This window comes from Dermacentor variabilis, chromosome 3 (assembly GCF_050947875.1).
Source record: "Dermacentor variabilis isolate Ectoservices chromosome 3, ASM5094787v1, whole genome shotgun sequence".
In the NCBI taxonomy this organism is placed as follows: Eukaryota; Metazoa; Arthropoda; class Arachnida; order Ixodida; family Ixodidae; genus Dermacentor; species Dermacentor variabilis.
This window is the reverse complement of record NC_134570.1, coordinates 52,928,815-52,949,402: the sequence shown is the minus strand read 5'-3', so window position 1 is coordinate 52,949,402 and position 20,588 is coordinate 52,928,815. Positions and strand designations below refer to the sequence as shown.

Sequence of the window (20,588 nt, the reverse complement as noted above, 5' to 3'; positions counted from 1 at the left end):
TTGAAGGTCGCCGAAACCCCGCACCCATAACAACTGGTAGCAGCTCGTAACACCAGGTAGCCCTTTCAGAACCGTGTACTTGTCTGCAGCAACAAAGCTGAATTGATTAAAACAGACTGAAAAAAAAATGAAGCCAGCACATGGCTACACCCGACATGCGCTGTGATGTTAGGAGCTCAAGTTAACGCCTGGAGTTGCCGAGAAGAAAAATAAAAAGCGGGAGGGAGCTTCGCCCCAATGCCAATGTGACGTCACGAACACGCTCGGCTGCTGCAGTTGCATAGCTTCGTCCTAGGGCAGGAGTTACAACCTACTAAAACTTCTAAAACAAAACATGGCGCCAGTGTCTGCGAGGGTTCCAAGTAGGGTATAAAGAGATTCTGCCAGCACGGAAAGGATGTGCAGTACGTGAATTCGCCTTAACTTCGTACCTTCCAAACATTGCGGACTTTATAAAGGGCTCCGCTGACTTTGCATAACCTATAAATTTTCAACAAAATTGGGAGTTACAAACGCCGCGATTTGCAACGAGTATACATCGGCGCCAAAGGCAGATTAGTGTACAAAAGGTAGGCTGAAGTGAGAGAGCTCGGGAAGTGATGGATATATAAGGGCGATAAAAGGAATGCACACGCTGCGCCATTATGGAAGGGAACACTTCATCTGTCTTGAAACAGTTATTGTTTAAACCATACAAGTCAGAATCTTACTCACTGCTACTTGTTATGATGTTCAAATATTGAAGAATCCCGCTCATGCATACACATGGAAAATTGCTCGGCTTTGAACGCTAATTCGTCGTTCCCTTTCAAATCTATCTATCTATCTATCTATCTATCTATCTATCTATCTATCTATCTATCTATCTATCTATCTATCTATCTATCTATCTATCTGTCTGTCTGTCTGTCTGTCTGTCTGTCTGTCTATCTATCTATCTATCTATCTATCTATCTATCTATCTATCTATCTATCTATCTATCTATCTGTCTGTCTGTCTGTCTGTCTGTCTGTCTGTCTGTCTGTCTGTCTGTCTGTCTGTCTGTCCATCGAGGTTCGGGACTCTTTCTTGCAAAATTCCCTAAGCAACGAGCGCTTCCGCCGAGTGAGCAACCCACCGGTTGAACGACGTTATCGCGCTTCGTACACAGGAAGAACCGTGCCTTCAACTTGATCAGCACTGCACCGAAATAGTTGAGCTTCGCCGTTTCGCTTCGCCTCACCGTTTGCGCCTCGCACTCGCACGTTCGGCGCCGGTGGCGAAGCGCGAACGCAAGGCACGTTCGTTCGATGCTGACAAAGCGGGGGTAGCGGCTACGTGACGGTCGAGACCTGGGCTAAATACATTGTCGAAGCGAAGGGAAAATGGATGCGGTTGAGAAGACCTCGGTGGCTGTGGTGTGTGGACGGAAACTTGAGGCTCCGTGCACAAAAGAACAAAAAAAAAAAAGAGAGAGAGCTGAAAAGATATTTGAAGCGGGAGTTGTCTGGCGCGCGTTTCTCGGGTGAAAAGAGTTCGGAGCGCCTCGTCGCAATGCGCTGACAAGTTTCGAAAAAAGGGGAATGAGCTAGCGGAAAATAGGCGCTTGAATTCCTCGAGAGATTCGCACCCTATTTACGTTTTCTTTCTTTCTTTCTTTCTTTCTTTCTTTCTTTCTTTCTTTCTTTCTTTCTTGATTCACACTCTTCTGACGTCTGTCCTGCAACCAGATCATTTTTGTATACGAGAGCTTCGTCAGGTTACCGTTCCTGCAACTAAATGTGCCGCACAGCAACCGCTGGGATAAACGATGCTGTGCCCCGAACAGCTTTGTTTGATTAAAGTTTTTAACAACAACAACTACCCGATGCCAAAGTTGAAGATCGGAATGAATGACGGTCAAGAGGGGCGTTCGCGTTTATGTGCAATAATATTGTCATATAGATATTTGATAAAAAAAACATGAATGAATGTTTTAATGATTTCCGTTTATAGAAAGGCGTTTCATGATTGCCCATTTGTGCGTGAATTTGATCTTTGCTAGACTTTCTTAATTGTTTGTGCTGAATGACCCTGCTTTTAATGTAACCGATTCAGATTAAAGTTAACCAAGGAAAAGTGAAAGCTGGCTGCAACATCGTATATAGAAAAAAAAATTAAACTAGGAATGAAAGATTAGCGAATAAAACTAAGGTATCCTCTTTATTACGGTAGGAGAGGCCACCAGAACACCGAGTTAACTTCGCTCTTTTATTTCACTATTTGTACCCTAGGTGATATATATAGAGCACTGAAGCTTTTAAAGTTAATTTGTTTTAAACGACTTATTCGAATCCTTCTGCCTTTCTGTTTGTCGTCTGCTTCGCATCCCAAATTTCCCGTAGTTGTCCAATTTCCGCCTAACTCTACCTTTCCGTTTTGTCGTCTGTTGCTCGCGTCATCTGCATTTCTTGTCGTCTGTATTCGTGCACACACACAGCGACTTCCTTCCCGGGCTGTTTACCCTGCCTTCACAATGTCCCATTTCATGCCTGACCACCTCGTTTCCGGTGCCTTTTCACGCTCCGCTGGTTATATTTCTATTGCTTTTCAGCCGTTCCCTTTCCCTTTTTCTTCCCCGTTATTTGATTTCCCCTCACTCTGTACTACTTCAGCTGCGTGCTCGGGTACCCGGTGCATTAGCCTTTTCTCGCATTCATGTCACTCCTTGTCGCACCCAGATGGAGCGTCGCTCGTTAAGTGCCCTCTGGCGTGACGACAACGTGCAATGTGTCGGTAGCACTGCGATTATATTTCGCAGCCTGCCTTCGGTTTCCGCCATGCTGGTTCGTTTCGCTGATTGTTTACACTCTTTCTCTTCCCTCCTACTTCTTAAACAAAGGCACTTTTGCGTCGTCTGGAGTAGGAACGGAAAGAGAGAAGTTAGACGATGTTCTTTTTTCCTTTCTTGTTCTTGTACACTAAAGGAGATTGTTGTTTGGCGTGCAGACGTCGTCTGTCGCACCATGTTGAGACATTCGGTCGGCTAGGGTTAACAGAATCGCCAAATGCAGCGGTTACGAAACAGCACCCTTCCAACTAAATGTCGAAGGCTTGTGCGTGTACGGTTCTGGTTCGGCATGACTATACCGATATTTGTTCTTGCACAACCAAGGCTACACAGCACACCAGGCAAGCGATTTTCTTTTTCCCTTGTTTTCCGGCACAGTCATCGTAATTTCGGATGAAGGCGACAATGTGTAGTTCGGTGACGCAAAACGCCGCGTTATGTCTGTTTGCACGAGAAACGGACGGCATTGCGCCACCGTAAATCCGTCCTAGGAAACATCAGAAACGCTGGATTTCCGCGAATCACGTCTTCCATGCCGGCATAACGGAAAGCACTCACAATTCCACGGCACAAATAGAAAATTATCACGCCCCTATGGCCCGATTTTCCTTTAGGGACGTATAATAGAGAAATCTTTTGGACTCTTGAAAGTTTCGTACGTTCGCAGACCGAAGAATCCTCAAGAGGACATTGGGCGCTGTTCTGGAAAGTGAAATTTCGTCATGTTGTCGAAGACCACCGTGTTCGCGTATTGACCCTGGCGGTCAATACGCCCAGGGTGTGGGTGACAATCAGAGCTGACAAGATAGCGAGTTTATCAATATGGCTGAATTTCATAAACGTGCGCACTACGTGTTAAGACAAGGACACAGAGTGTGAGAGTGTGTGAGAGGAAGCGAGTCATCTCGGAAGTGAATCTTTCAAATCTCGCAAAACGCACTCGAAAATATTGAATTACATGCTCGACGCAGCAAGGAGAACACCGCTATCGTTTCAAGAACAACTTCATCTTCACAGTGTGCACAATGTCGTCTTCACGTGCCACAGTATACTGCCAGTGGTGGCCTCCGAAATCCGTACACAGACGGTAACGTTCTCGGAGTCTGCATGCCGCACATAACCCTTCGCAAATTCCGAGGCGTGAATGTTGCGTGTTATGTAGTTAAATAAGTATAGCCCAGGGTTCGACGGAACATCTTCTGGCGAGGGGTGTGCATTTTCTTTTTGACAGCAAACAAACACTCGCAAACGTTTGAAAAAAAGAAAACTGTCGTGTGAAAACTGCACCAATTCCCTGTGCTCCCGGCATAAGCGAAATCCTGGCAAGAATTTTTAAGAGTTACGACATACAAGTCGCACAGGTGCCGTCATACAAATTAAGAAGCCAGCTGGTCCACGTAAAAGGCCCATTTGGAACGTGAACGCCACTTTGGAAGTGACATATAAAGTAACTTGTGAGGACTGCCGCGCATCGTACATCGGAGAAACAGGCAACTTCAAACGACGTTTCGAGCAGCACAAAAATGACGTGGCTTAGGCACACACCGCCGTCAACGCGCTAGCTGAACATCACCTTCACGCGGGTCACAACATTGATTGAAGTTCTGCGTCTGTCATTGACACGCGAATAGTCACTGTCATCCCGCCCTCTTTTGGAATCACTAATGCAGACGACGCATCTTACGCTTAATGGGACATGCAGAAATGTAATAAACTCTTCTTTAAAAAAAACAAAAAAACTTTGGCGAGTGTTTATTTGCTGTCAAGAAGAAAATGTAGCTAAATTTTAACTGGACAGAATTCGTAAGAGAGCGTTTAGTTGAGCTGGTTCCCGCATGAAAAACAAGCTTGCATCTACACTTAGTATTGTCTTTACTGCAGGAAGCCGCGTAACGAACGCAAGTGCAATATTGCGAGCACCGGATGATCGTAAGCAATAACATGAAAGCGCTAAGTACAAGCAAAAAGAATCAACATGATGCAAACCAACACTCCAACACACTAAAACACTAGAAAAATGGAAAGTAAACACCAATCGGGCTGAATAACCACCCTGATCGTAAATGTTATTCAGGTGCATAATCACCTCACATAAAGATACTTTTGATGAAACTATCGTTTCTGCGTTTCCGTTTCCCATAGGCGTTTCCCACATGCTGTGTAATTTATTACATACATTTTTCTCATTGTGAAAGATACTAAGAAAAAAAAACCGAACGCAATGTTTAGCGCGTCCAGATCTCGTTTGAACGTTGGCGCAGGGGAACGAGTTCGGTTCCTATTCGGCAATGTTGGGAAAATTTGTGCTTTTATTTCGCAGTCATTTCATTTGTTATAAGGTTAAATTTACGCACGCATTTCAGTCTCAAAGCACAGTGGGAACCTATGTATGGCTATGTATGTATGTATGTATGTATGTATGTATGTATGTATGTATGTATGTATGTATGTATGTATGTATGTATGTATGTATGTATGTATGTATGTATGTATGTATGTATGTATGCATGCATGCATGCATGCATGCATGCATGCATGCATGCATGCATGTATGTATGTATGTATGTATGTATGTATGTATGTATGTATGTATGTATGTATGTATGTATGTATGTATGTATGTATGTATGTATGTATGTATGTATGTATGTATGTATGTATGTATGTATGTATGTATGACTAGTGCGGGGTACAAGCCCCACGAGTTGCACGTTTTTAAGCAACATACAAATACAGTGAAGTTAAACGCTGGAAGTAACATCGAGGGAAATATCCAACTTAAACAACAAAACACACTTTAGCTTGTCCGTTACGCATTCAATGAAAATGTCTTAAAAGAAGCAGGAGAATTCTTGATATCATGAGATTTTCTTGTAATCTTTTTTTTTATATATCGTGCAATATATCAGGTGACTCTGGTATAACGCGGAACGCGATTCTAAACGATGGCGCCAGTCTACTTTAAGAGCCTCTGGCTGTAAGTATTCTTGCAAATAGGCAGATTAAAGAGGTCGCTGGCCGCGGTTGTAGTCTTACGTATATGGTTATCGCTAATGCGCTTTTGGTATCTGTTGAACAATTATTCCAGTCTTGTACACTCAAATCGTCAAGCGACGACAGATGAAGGGATCGGAATAAAGCTGCATTGTGATCTGCAATTTTCTTAATTATTAATTCGTCCGGCGCCTCTTTTCAGCCGAAGTACTGATTCTAAATACATATAAACATGTGTGCATCCCCCAATATCTTATATCCTAGATTCGTCACCGTATCGTGAGAGCGAAGCTAAGAATGACGATGTAGACTTAAGGCACCGTATATCCCTGAGAGGACGAACGTACACAAAGTACCCAAGTTTCAAGCATTTCACTGGTGTTGCAGCTAACTAAAAATATGGCTAATGCAAGCAGGAAACTGTGTAATACCCAGGCTTATCGTTTCTTTTTCTGATCTCTGGAGAATTCACTTGATAGCTGAATCCATTCTTTCTTGCAAAGCCACCGATAAACCACACGCTGCTTGCGCCGCCCTCAAATTGCTCTCGATAACTAACGCGCTCTTCCCGTAATACTGCCTGGACTCTTAGCCCTAAAGCGCACCGAAGCGTTCCACGAAAGAAAAGAAGAAAAAAAAAGGGAAAGAGTTCGGCTCTGGTAGAACTAATGAACATTTCTCGGGGCTAAACGGCTCACCCATTAAAACTACCTGCTTTCGAAATAGACGTTGCAGAACGCTCAAACACCCGCGTATATACACTGCTTCTTTTTTTTTTTTAATGGGGAGTAATTTCTCTGTCAGCCAAAGCGGGCACCACGGAATGCGCACGACGAAGACACACGCGCGCGCAACGCTACGCTTTGAAAACCGTAATTAGACATTATGTACAAAGCCTACGGACGTAGTTATACACAGTATTACAAAAACAAACAAACAAACAAACAAACCAGACAAACAAACAAACAAGCCAAACACGACAATATCTACACAAAACTACAGCCGCAATGACTTGCGGCAACAAGTTATAGACTTTGATCACACACACACACACACATACACACACACAAAGAGAGAGAGAGAGATAGAGGATATAATATATCTCAATCATGACTCGAGGCTTACTTGGGAAACAGGGTAAGGAAAAGCGAGATCGGGCCAAACGTGGCTCACTGCAGGAGCCATGGATGCGAAGCCTTCTTAGTGAGACCACACTTACTGCTTAACTAAAATACATAAACACGCAACATTGCGTCGATACACACTGCGTACGCTGCGTCGATACACACTTGCGCACACGCCTGCATACGTGCGGGGCCATCAGGCCGTCGTCCTCGCTATCGTCATAAAACAAAAGGACACGCCTGCAGAATACAAAGGTGTGTACAGCAGTTCTGCGGACAGTGTAGACTAAGTCTATAGGCGCTGGCTCGAATGTGAAAAGCGATCAGGCCTGGATTAGGCGGCTTTCTCGCAGAGGCTCGTGAAATAGAGGAAGGGAGTGGCAGGATCGCGTATCCAACTCTTCCAGCTTCTGGCATGACTGCGCTTTACATGAAGGCGAGGTATTTCTGCGAAGCAAAAGCTCTGACGGGCAATCCGGTGGTACAGAACGGTGGCACACAAAACAACGTTGCCCCCCTCAGCATCTTACTAGCCCGCTAAATAGTTCGGACTGTCCCTACGGTTTCATTCAACTTCCTGCGGCTGTTCTCGCTTCGGCCCGTTAAGGTTGTTCCACTCCTGCAGCAACTGATACGAACTCCCCTGCGCACAAACTCCATCATGTCATTACCGTAACGCTTTCAAATGGTAATCAGCGTCTACCTTCTACAAGCCTTTTTTCTCCGTCGTCTGTCTATCGGCTCTGTTTCAGACACTTCAGAGCGGATCGCAACGAACTCACTCGAATGACGCTTTTGCGGCAGTCACAGCTCGGCCTCGTAAAGCTTTCCGGTCATCTTTTGCCAGAACGAAACAACGAAAGAAATCATCGCCTCGATGCTCGCAAGATGAGCATTCGCGATGTTCCTGAAAACAACTTTAACAGCAGAACATTATCTCCCTCCGGACCGCGTACGGAGCACCCCCCCCCCCCCCCCCCCGTCCTATTTCTGCATGCAGAGAGAAATCCTTATCGGCCATTTTTCATCCCGCGAAACGGCGCGGAACCGCCGCCTGAGCGAGGCGGTTCCAGACGGCCTCCCTCCCGCCAAGGTACACGTGTACACATAGCCGGCGGCGGCGACAGAAGCGGCGGTTAATCATTAACCTTCTCTTCACCTCCGCGCCTTTCACAGCCTCTGTGTGGTATGCCAGTCGCGCACATTTGTTCTTTAATCCCTCTTTCATTCATTCATTCATTCTCTTTCTCTCTCTCTCTCTCTTTCTCTGTTCTCCCGTCCACTGAGCTTTTCTTTTTTTTTTTTTAGTGCTCACCTTGTTTCAGTCGCCATCCTACATTTTTCATCCCTACGAAATCTCAATTTTCCTCGCATTCGCTCTCTCCCGTCTCCTTGAACGCCTTTCAGTGCTCGTCTCGTCGTTCATCTCCATCCCCACTTGTCCCTCAGCACTCGGTCCCCTTTTTCTGACCTTCACCTATCTTCCCCATTCATCGCTTTCGGCATCCACACCCCTCGCCTTTCTTTCCCATGTGCCGGTTCATTCTTTAATATTCGTCCCGTTTGCCGCATTTGGTAATCCTTTCTCGCCATTTCTTTAATTTTTTTCTTCTGTAAACTCCCTGTTCTCGCACCCTCACATTTTTTTGTAACGTTCACAACATCCTGCTTCCTTTACTCTCCCGTTATCTCCTCTTCCTCGCTACTTCTTGTGTAGTATCATTATCCCCTCCATTTTCTGTCTCGCGTCTTTTCTCGGCTCTCCATTAACTTGTAATTCACCATTTTTCTTCGTACCATAAGTTTGGCCCTTGTGAAGTGATTTCTCTCCTTTCATTCTCAACTATCCCTTTTCTTCTCCCCACAACCGTAAACGTCTTCCCGTTTCTTCCATCGACACCCTTCGCCACTCCCCGTTTCCTCCCGCCCATACATTGTACCTTTCGCACTCTAGAACATTCTTTTTCGCTTGCTCTTTGCCTGACTCCTCACATCACCCCTCACACCACTCTTTCACTCCCCATTTCTTATTTGCTTCCCTTTTTTATCGTTCCCTAGTTCACTCACGCACCGCGCTGCAGCCACTGAGCTGAGTGCCGCGCTGCCGCTGCACATAGGGAACCGCGCCCCGTTTCGGGAAATATAGAGGCACTAACGACTCGGCGGTGTACGTATACACCGCGGAACGGCTTTATACATTCGCAGGAGGCTTGGCTCGACCCTCAACGACCCTGCGCAAACCCGTACTCCTTCCTTCGTTTCCTTCCCTCACTCGCTCACTACCCTGCTAACCTCGTTCGCGCGCACACGCCTATGCCACCGCCCACTGGTCAGGTACTGTGCTACTCCACAACGTACGAGCATACATGTGTATACCTGTAGCAATACGCGCGTACAGTGCGCTTGTCCTCGTGCCAGTCTGTACCCGCATGGCGCGCTGTGCACCGAGATCCCGGGAAATAATAACGAGCCTGCGGGAGGGAAAATGGGAAGGGAGGCTGCAGACGTTCCCTAACCCGCCTAGCCCATAGCAATAAACGGGAAGTGGGAAGGAGGAGAGGCGGTTGTCCCCTGTAACCTTTAACAACTATTCTTCACCGAAAAAGATTCTGCGCAGGGAAATGAAGGCTGGGAGGTGTGATCGTGTACTATCCGTAATAGTCGTTTTCTGTAACGAGAGGGGGCGGTTGTTCCCTAAACAATCTAACAAGAGCTGTTTCCTAACGACCAAGACCTTGTGTAGGGGAGGCGGCGCAGGTTTTCTCTGTAACCCTCGTCGCCAAAGGAAAGGTTCACCAAAGTAAGAGAAATGGGTTGTTCTCTGCAACCCTCTTCGCTGAAAAATGTAGTGCGTGCGGCGACGCGGCGTTGCGCAGCATCGGGAACGAGCAAATAATTAGCCGCTCTCTTCGCTGCAAATTGTATTGCGGTTCGCGCTGTAGCCGGATGTTCACGTTGCCAAAGCAGTTGCAGCCTGTACGACTACCCAATCGGGTGTGCTGCGTGAACCGGTACCTGCGGGATAATAAATAGGCCTCCTCGCATAATAAATGTCGCGTTCCTTCCAGCTTGGTGCTTGTGCAAGAGGGCTGGGCTTTAATATTACAGGTCGCCGTTGCCTCTGCAACAGGCCGCTGATAGGAGGTGGCCCTAGGCCGGAACGCCGCTACTTTCTGGATGGACGCCGCTGCTAATTAGAACGCAAGCGGCTGAGAAATAGGGGACGAAGCTTACATAGTTAAAGTGTCAGCGTTTCCTATTTGTTAACGGTTTATGACCAATCATGGATGATTTCGATCTCGCAGAACTACGAATGAGCGAGAGAACAACACTTATTAACGCGATAGCGTTAAGGAGCTCGTGTCGCAGAAAAGCCGGTGTCGTCGGCGTCGGCGTCGGTGTCGGCGTCGGCGTCCGCGGCGTTGGCCGTGAGCGATAAATCACGGCAGGCACTTCATAAATAAAAAGCAACTTCCAAGATGGGCTGGGTGGGAATCGAACCAGGGTCTCCGGAGTGTGAGACGGAGACGTTACCACTGAGCCACGAGTTCGATGCTTCAAAGCGGTACAAAAGCGCCTCTAGTGAACGCGGTGTTACCTTAGAAACGAGCCGTTTCTAAGGCTCAGGCGTGCGTCGCTTGCTGAGGCGCACATTTCGTTGTCGCGCCGAACGCTGCGTTGCTCGACGCTCACCGCGTCCTTTGCGGGGCGCGTAGTCGCTGCGCCGTAGCCCAATACCCCTTGGCGGGTCGACGGGAACGCTGTCGCGTTCCACTCTTGAAGGCGAAGCTTAAGCGTCCTCCAATTTTTTTATTTATTTATTTATTTATTTATTTATTTACACTGGAAATGTTCGCTACAAATATGTTACCTACTCCTACATAGCGTTAAGATAGTATTAATGATAGGGTAAGATAGGGATAACTTTAAGAAAGTGTCCGGGGTTATACCCTATTCTGCACTACCCCAGTTATGTAAGGAGATTCATTGTCGCGGCACTGCAACCTTGCTCGATAACCAACTTAACACTCAGCCGCCCACAACAATGCTCCGTTGTGCACCAAATTATGTAAAGCATACAGTCATAAACCACCCGTTAGTGACGGAGGAATGTGTTGGAGATGCACTCGTGATATAGCCTTGTATGTATGTATGTATGTATGCATGTATGCATGTATGCATGTATGCATGTATGCATGTATGTATGTATGTATGTATGTATGTATGTATGTATGTATGTATGTATGTATGTATGTATGTATGTATGTATGTATGTATGTAAAAATGGACAAGGAACAATCATGAATTGCAGGCACTACGCGCTACCAATCCCGTTGAGGTACTACGGAAAATTGATTGAGCAAACTAAGATTTATAGCCACTACTGCCAGGTCAAGCTTGAGAACACAGCAGCAGCAGCTTGCGTCTGCAAAATGAGCGTCGAACGAGACATACGCATTTCTCGCCTCTTTTCTTGAGCGTGAGAGTAAAAAAAATACGCGCAGAAACTCCTCTGGGAGTTGTTAAGTATGCGTAAGAATTGTTCCACCTACTCATATCCATGCCGCCCCGTGTCATTATTAATGTTATGAAACTTAACTACGACAAGTATAAAGCTTATCAACCTTATCGGACTAGGTCCGACCCTTATCAACCTTTATCTGTCCTTATCAACCTTATCTGACACGATCTTTATAAACTCTTATCAGTCATCAACTTTATCTGACTTGGTCCGACCCTTATAAACCGTTATCAATGCTTATTAACATTATCAGAATTGACCCGACCATTTCGCACCTTGTCCATCCCCGGCGAAATATTATCAACCGTGCTAACACCCATATAACCCCCTCATAACTCTTTATAATCCTCAAGTCGTTGACTGTTCAGCTGTCTGTGCTGCGCGATGTGGGACACAACAGCCCTCATAGATAGGTGGCGTTTCGGTCCTTTAAGGAACGCCCCAACGGAAGGCACACCCCGCAATCACCGAAACCCAATGGGGATGTGGCGTGTTTGACATTAAAGTTTCACACAATCAAAATTTTTTTTATGTCTAAAATGCACCAAGTCGGCTCTACATGTGATTCTAGAGATGGCTTTTATTCCACCATCACCAAATATTTCAACAAACCCTTCATAGAAACTGCTGTTTTCTACATTATTTTGTTGATAGCGATTCGTCTTACGTGACGGACAGGTTTCCTCATTAGGTAGGCATAAAAGTGCTTACACATCTAAAGATTGTGGCTACGAATGCGGCTCTAATTTTTGACCGGGAGTGGCGAGTAGAGGGAAACGGCGCACAAAATGAACATGGCAAAATCTTTCGCAGAGTGGATATTCCATCCAGATGCCGAAGGCGTAATTGTAGCTCAATCTCTGAAGATTGCGTTGCCAAGATTTAAAGCTAGATAACACCAGCTGCGGCCCGTATACCGACCACCTGTAGTAGTTGTCAGCCAGTCGTAATATCGAACATATTATTACAGAAGGTAGTCTTTTTGGCAGTGCCATTAGTGAAACAGCACCTTCGAGCAAAAAGCTTTCCAAATTCACCACCGAGAGCACAAGGCACTAGGCTATCTAACAGCTTCTATTTTTGTTTAGTACAAGGGACGAAGAGATTCTGCAAAGTAAGCAATACACTACGAAAAACAATGGTAATTTTAAATACACGAAAACTGTAATGTGGCAGCATCTGCTGTAACAGCGTTCAGCAAGCAAAAAGAAAAAAAAAAAGCTAACAAGAACGAACTTGGAAAGGCAGAATGATCCAGGAGCAGCAACAAGAGACACAATAACCTTGGGCTTTCAAGCGTCTTCCTTTTCTTTCTTGTTTTCTCGGAGCAGCGCATATAGCGCATAATGACACCTCCGCTTAAGCACAAACCATAGAATGCCACTGACTGCTCTTTCAAAGTAATAAAATCTCTTCACTGACCCAAAGTTTGACAACTGCACTTTTATATACTTTTCACCCTTAGATCATCTCGTTCCCGTTTGCAATAGTTCGTCACAAGTGACTTACTTATACAGGAGCACATCTCGAAGCACGAATTACGGTCAGGAACTTAGCGTTCAGACTGAGAGCGTCATTGCACCGTATTCCAGCTGCTCAAACTATACCGTATTCGCGTTGAAGGCCGCTTCTACCATCGTCTTCAATTAGGAGGAAAGAAGAATTGTGCAGGGAAAGAAAATATTGCGCCTTTCCTCTGGGTTCTTGCGGTAACGAAAAACTAATGCCCCCGGCGGCGGACATTACTAAATATTCAATGAATGCCGATTAACGGGGCAATGCGAGTAATCAAGATTTCGAACACGAATCGTGTAGTCTTTGAACATTGATGCGAGATTTCCGGTTCGTAATCTTCAAACACACATGTCTGTTCAAATTTAACGGATAACAACACTTACAGGAATCTGCAAGAAAAAAGGCTGGTGTAAGTTTGTTGTACTTTTGCACTATATGAGTCACCTAATGTTGCTGTAGCTTTTATTGTAAAGTGTATAATTGACCGCTACTCCAGCTGCTTTTCATTATCTTTCTTTCTTTCCTTCTTCCTTTCTTTCTTTCTTTCTTTCTGTGTTCTTCTTCTTGGGGGCGATTGGAGGGGTGGATGTGTTTGCGTGAGGTGTTTGCAACGCCTTTACCTATGCTCTCCTTCGGTTTACCAAGCACATGTACTGTGAAATACAAGAGAGAGAGAGAAGTTTAATGATACGAAATGCCGAGAGGTCGGCCTGAGGTATATTCCTCTAGCCAGCTAGAAATCAATCAATAAATCGACGTGACGTGGTGACTGTTTCCAGTTATTGCAACACAGGGCAGTCGTGGTTGTCACGCAGTCACCAGTTTGTGAAACTCAACGGAACAGCTAACTTCCGAAGAATAATTTCGAGACATTCAAAAAGAACGCGTCGCTTTTAGGCAGCCCACGAAGTCTTACAACAACGCGCGTGGGTTTAGATTTAGGTACACGGTAAAGAACCACGGCTGATCAAAGTGGGAGTCATCCACTGTGGCGCGTCTCGTTATCATGTCGTGCTCTTGGCGCGTAAACCTCAGAGTTCATTCTCTATTAACGCGATAGCGTTAAGGAGCTCGTGTCGCAGAAAAGCCGGTGTCGTCGGCGTCGGTGTCGGCGTCGGCGTCCGCGGCGTTGGCCGTGAGCGATAAATCACGGCAGGCACTTCATAAATAAAAAGCAACTTCCAAGATGGGCTGGGTGGGAATCGAACCAGGGTCTCCGGAGTGTGAGACGGAGACGTTACCACTGAGCCACGAGTTCGATGCTTCAAAGCGGTACAAAAGCGCCTCTAGTGAACGCGGTGTTGCCTTAGAAACGAGCTGTTTCTAAGGCTCAGGCGTGCGTCGCTTGCTCAGGCGCACATTTCCTTGTCGCGCCGAACGCTGCGTTGCTCAACGCTCACCGCGTCCGATGCTGGGCGCGTAGTCGCTGCGCCGTAGCCCATTGTCTTACACCCCTTGGCGGGTCGACGGGAACGCTGTCGCGTTCCACTCTTGAAGGCGAAGCTTAAGCGTCCTCCAATTTTTTTTCAGAAATCCTACTTGCCGGTACCCTTATGAATGAACTTGAGCGTCAATATTGTGGGTTGTTCTTTCACGGCAACTTAGTGCGCAATGCAAGAATGGGACTTTCCGGTTGAAAATTAATCACGTCCAGGATTATGCAGTGGCCTCTTGTAGGTAACTTCAGACTTACGACATAGATAGCCGTCAACACAAGGAAATATAAAAGCTGTCGATGTAGAAGAAACGAGCCCACAGAGTAAAATGTTTCTGTTGCTACGCGAACAAAGTTTCTAGAGTGACGACGCCAATGGTCAGCAAATGCAAGAGTCTTGTGTTTCAGCAGTAAGTGTCGTCTTGCCTTTGTTTTCGACGGGGTTTACTTACATATCTGGAGTGCCGGGGACTATAACGATTGCATATAACTAATACATATAACTGTGCCGGCGACTATAAGTCTAATGCTTCTGAATTAGCGTTTATTACGGAGAACCTCTGTTTTGTCGTCAGTGAAGGTGTAGTGGGATTGATATGGAGCTACGTCAAGCGAGGCCACCCGTGTGTCCGAGGATACCGATTGAAATAGGGATTGATTTCTTGCTGCATAATGATACTGGGAGCGTCTCAGTGCGTTACGGTAGGCGCTTGCACTCTCTCATAAACGTGTGCGACACTTCGAAAGCTGGTTGTCGTATTAGCCAGTCAAAGAAAGCTAAGTAGCAAACCTCTTAGCCCTTCGGAATTGTACGTGGTAAACTGGCGTTTCGCCTCGTTTATCGTTGTTTTCGTTATTAGTCAGCGCTAGGAGCCAACTTCCTTGACTGCAAACAGCCTGAAGATGAACGTCGCACACGCTGTGGATACTAACTACAGCTTCAGTCTGATCACTGGGGCCTCCTATATATATATATATTTGAAAGTTAACCGATGTCTTGCCATTGGCTTAATTGTTCGCAGCGCTTGTCCACAGATTACCTACAAACGTTCTGCACAGAACCGACCTGGAAATCTTTACGTAGACAACGATAACTAACAGCAAACAAACATCTAAAGATCTTTTGTCAACAAAATATGTAGTTTCTGTTGAGAAGAAGGAATACGTATACGAGGAGGCAAAGCAGTATTCTATTTGAAGTCTACACAGATTGCCTACAGGCTGTCTGAATTCCTATTTCTGAGAGTTACGCTCGCTTGATTGCGCGTTTTTTCCCCCATTTTTTTTTTTTTTCAAGCTGTCACAGACACGCACCGTGGTGGTTTAGTGGCTATATGGCGTTCTTCTGTTGAGCATTAGGCTGCGGGTTCGCTTCACTGTCGCGGTCGCCGCCTCTCGACGGTAGCGAAATGCAGGGAAACGTTCGTGCCTTTAGATTTGGGTGACGAGCAAAGAACCCCGAGTGGTGAAAAGTAATCCGGATCCCTTCATTACGGCGTCCGTCACAGTCCACTGTGCTGCAGTTTCGCGACGTTTGTCCTTGATCTGGAACCGCTTACAACTGCTACTAGAGAAGTCGTTCAGTTCACTACGCGTTTTGTTTCGGATCCAAAGGCGTTCAGGAATAAAGGCACACAAGAATGCCCGACGGGGTCCTGGGCCAATCCTTCCATGCTTGTTAGGTTCTGCCTGTTCCTCGGCACTGTGTGCACGGCTTCTTGCTACGCAGTGAGCAGCGTATGCGGGAGGCCACGGGGCAGTCATCTCGACCGTTATCGGCAACCAAACGAGCCCCAACAGGGACTAAGTAGAAGGGCCCTCTTCAGCATCAACTGCATCACCGGCTATGGGGGTTGGTAGCGTCATAAAGTTTATGTGCAACCGTGCGGAAGCATTGCCAGTCTGCTTACGGAGTTAGCTCTGGCCAGAGAGCTATAGAAGGCGCTTCTTTTTATTTTCTGTCGGCTGAAGACGCTCCCCGGGCGCCCGCAGCATTTATTGGCTGAAAATCTCTCACAAACGCAACAGAGAATAAAAGAAAACAAAATAGAAAAGAAACAAAAACTGTTTGCGTTGTTGTTCTTGTTGTTGTTGCTGTTGCTGCTTATTAAGCGTAGATGAACTGTTAAACTGGAAAAAAGCCCTGCATTGACACAGGCTTTCCCAAGAAACTGTTAGGAAGGTCAGGTTACCTCTTTCCTCATAATTATAACGCTCACAGACATACCACACACACAGGCATACGAGGTCTGTGAAAAAATGTAAATGCAAAATAAAAGTAATAAGCCTTACCAGAGATACGTTCCACATGTGTTATTAGATGTCCATACACACTGTGCATATAAACGCAGCATTACACATGCACATGCATGTCGAATTGTTCATGCAACGTTAGTGCAAATTCGCAACCACACACACTCAGTGTTCACTCTCTTCCTCTTTTCCTCTTCCTATTCCTTCTTTCCCTTACCCCCAGTGTACTGTAGCAAGCCGGGTGCTCGTCTGGTTGACCTCCCTGCCTTTCCTGTCCCTGCTCTCTGTCTCTCTCTCTCTCTCGATAAAAGCGGAAATCTCAACAAAATTTACAAAGGAAATCAAGCTACCAAGGTTGCTCGCCACAAGAAAATCCTGTAGGACATTCAAAACACATCTCTCTTTAGTGGAACGTGACCATGGATCGAGTGTTCTGGTTACAAAAAGAAAAAAAAAACCTTGGTCTTTGTAATGCGTTGGCAGCTCTAGACGACGCTTACGGAATGTAGAGGGCTCCTGGGGAACGTCTGACAGGCGTGACCAGACAAAATATCGCTGGTCACAAGAACCTATATGCTATTCGTTCGGGCGCTCATACACCAGGTGGGGCATGCACCCAGTGGTCCGAGTTGTGGTCTACTCGGCGATGCGGCCTTCGCGAGGTGAGAGGAGGAAGATTATCGGTGGCTGTCCTCAAGAGAGAGAGAGAGAGAGAGAGAGAACATTCCTTTCAACCATGGAGGTCGTTGCTCTTGAGGTCGAGTGGGTGAGATCGAGTAGGTGATATCCACAGGCAGTGCAACCAGGTAGTTAAGTGAGAGCGCATCTCTGCTTAGCGGAGCACGAATATGGACCGAGTATTTTGCATACACACACACAAAGAAGCAATTCTTTCAACGTGATGTATATGGTAGCTCTAATAGGTGTCACTGCTAAGGATGAAAACAAAAAACAAACAAGAAGTGAACACGTGCGCGATCAGTCGGCCGCCGAGAAGGCGTGACTACGGAACCTATCACTAGTCTCAAGAATGTATCGACTGTACCGCGGTTGCGACTTTGATCGACTGGCTGTGGCAGCTGTAAGCGAGCAAATGTGAGTGAGTGAGTGAGTGAGTGAGTGAGTGAGTGAGTGAGTGAGTGAGTGAGTGAGTGAGTGAGTGAGTGAGTGAGTGAGTGAGTGAGTGAGTGAGTGAGTGAGTGAGTGAGTGAGTGAGTGAGTGAGTGAGTGAGTGAGTGAGTGAGTGCGATAGCGCACGCGTGATTCTGCAGGTGGTGCGTAGTAGCAACGTAGCAGGTACGAGTCTGTGGTTTTAATTACGAGGGTGACGTCCGGGGTTGGCGTACATGACGTTCCTCGTGATTACGCCCGAATCACACGCACCCTACCTGCACTGCTAGCAGGGGACATACTGCAGCTTGTCCCGTGCCTAATAAACATATAAATAAATAAATAAATAAATAAATACATAAATAAATAAATAAATAAATAAATAAATAAATAAATAAACAGAAGGTGACGCATTATTACAGTTTCACATTTAAGCATTGGCTCACCTCTTGCAGTAACGTCGTCCTTCACAGTTCATCATCCACTTCATCAGCGAGCACAACAACAGCAACAACAACCCACACCTAATTATTTCCACCGCCGTGACGAAGGCTTCTCGGAATGAACTTCAATTACCGCTAGACTGCACGGCATCCAATTCCATCCGATATGCTCGTGCGAATTTCCTGAACTAGTGACTCACCTCATCTTCTTTCATCCTCGATTGCCGTTTCCGCTCCCTCGGCACCTCAGCTTACAGTCGCGCTGTAACCCGCTCTCTCTCTCTCTTCCACGATCCCCTGCGCGATCCTGTCACTGGCTAATCGATCTGGACTGCATTCGAGTCCTTGCATGCTCGCCGCTGACCTATACGTAAAGAAAAGACGTTCGCCGTGCATCTAGGTATAGGTCAGCCCCCTTTTTTCGATCCAAGGCCATGGTTCAGCCTTGCAAAAAAAAAAAAAAAACGCCCGTGCGCCCCTGGCACAGCCACGTCAAGTGCGACCTGCGGCTGACCATCGATCAGTTCGCGACGCACGCTCTGCTGAGCACGATTTCTGTGCCTGTGTCCGTGCGTTCGCGTGTGCGTGTGTGTCTCTTGCAAGGCTGGAGAGAACCTGTTGCGAAAGCGGTGCCCTATCCCGTCAACCGGGGCGAGAAGCGAGGCTAGACTGCATTAATGGTGGCATCGAAGCAGCTCGCCAGTGGTTCTGCTTTGAACACACACGCACACGCACACAAGACCGCTTTCTCTCTGTTCGGAAAAACTTTTGAAAAATCACCTGAGAAAGACAGCGTTGCTCCGTCGTTTCAGGGGGATTTCCGGAGAAGGCGCCAATTACCTGCGTGAGAAATTGCACTGTCAAGGTAGGTCATTAAAATATATACATATACTAATAATCTTTTTTAATTAGGACATGTTGAAATGCCGAAAGTAAGACAGAGCACGGGTGACGTCATGCCTTCTTGGCAAAGCTCTTGACACCACGGCCAATGCATATAAACCGAGGGGCACGATTTTTGCTAATCACGACCATCCATGTAAAGCCTGCAGGCAATGAAGTTCAGGGAAGCATGGGGGTAATTAGCTGTGGTTCAAATTTAAATGTAGGAAATAAGGAAGAAAAGGGACAGTGAGAGTGGACAAAAGGGTAAATTGTTGCCAGTGAGAATATATATATATATATATATATATATATATATATATATATATATATATATATATATATATATATATATATATATATTACAGGCGTAAATATGTAGCGCATTTATGCAGAATATGGACATGGTCGCAACCTGCATGGGCAAATTCGCAGAGAAAAAAAATTACGCTGGCTAAAAGGTTCCATGCATTAAGCCTAAGCATAACGCGAAATAGAAGAAAGGAGAAATCGAGCGGGAATCCACTTTACGAACATTATGCAAATTACACGTCGACGTCACTGCACGCACTCCGACGGTCTCTACGCACAGTTTTCATAAAGACGCGCATCAGACGAAGACGAAAGGAACACATGCGACAGGACTGGCGCTGATGCTACGGTAGCTAATGGTAAGTGGTAATGGCTAATGGTATAGCTATACGGTAAGCGCCAGTCTTGTCGTATGTGTTCCTTTCGTCTTCTTCCTTAGCGTGTTTTATGTCAAGATGAACCTGCTCGCCCAAAGCTAGGTGTGGTATCTATGTACAGTGCAAGTGACGTCGGGGTTTGATGCGGGTGGTAGTATACGCTAAGCATTACTTAGGAGAAGTTCCTAGGCCTAATGCACTCGCTCGAGAAGTCTTGGTTCCTAGAAAGAGAGAGAAAAAAAAGAAAAAAAAGGAAACGTCAGTCCAGTGATTTAGCAATCAGCCGTCGGAGTTCCGTCAAGCGTGTGGGAGCAATAGGGCTAGCCATGGGAAGTATCATGCAAGTCTGAACCCATCTTTCGTACGGCCCTCATAAATATTGATTAGACGGACGCGGACAGACCTTAGACGTAAACGACTTCGGCCTCCATATAGAGCTTTTCTTTTTAAACCTCTGCACGTTCTGTATATAGACCGTAATATATTACAGGCGTAAGGCAACCAACAGATGGTTTTTAGAGAAAGAGCTAGGAGTGAGCGAGGAACTCCAATGAGAGAGAGAGAGAGAGAGCTCGCAGCCTGAGGTATGTGACTCTAGCCTGCTACGTACTCAACGCTGGGGAAGAAGTTTCGAGGAACGACAGAGATAGGGCAGGGCGACGGAAGGTGGTTCCTACAGAATGCTTATAGGCATGGCCCAGTCTTAACTATGGCGAGCCTGTAGACTGGACACATTGTTTTATCTTTTTTCTCCTGGTGAGCATTTCTCACAGGCGAACCACTAATACCGGTTGTCTTGTTTAAAGGTTTT

At 46.2% G+C, this 20,588-nt stretch overlaps 1 protein-coding gene across 1 annotated transcript in view; it reads right to left on the bottom strand.

Moving 5' to 3' along the window:
- LOC142575603 (uncharacterized) overlaps positions 1-20,588 on the bottom strand; it is a 283,677-nt gene that overhangs the window by 126,278 nt on the left and 136,811 nt on the right. The window contains exon 2 of the mRNA XM_075685091.1: positions 18,987-19,046. The gene's annotated coding sequence lies outside the window, so the exon portion shown is untranslated. The remainder of the gene's footprint in view (positions 1-18,986; positions 19,047-20,588) is intronic.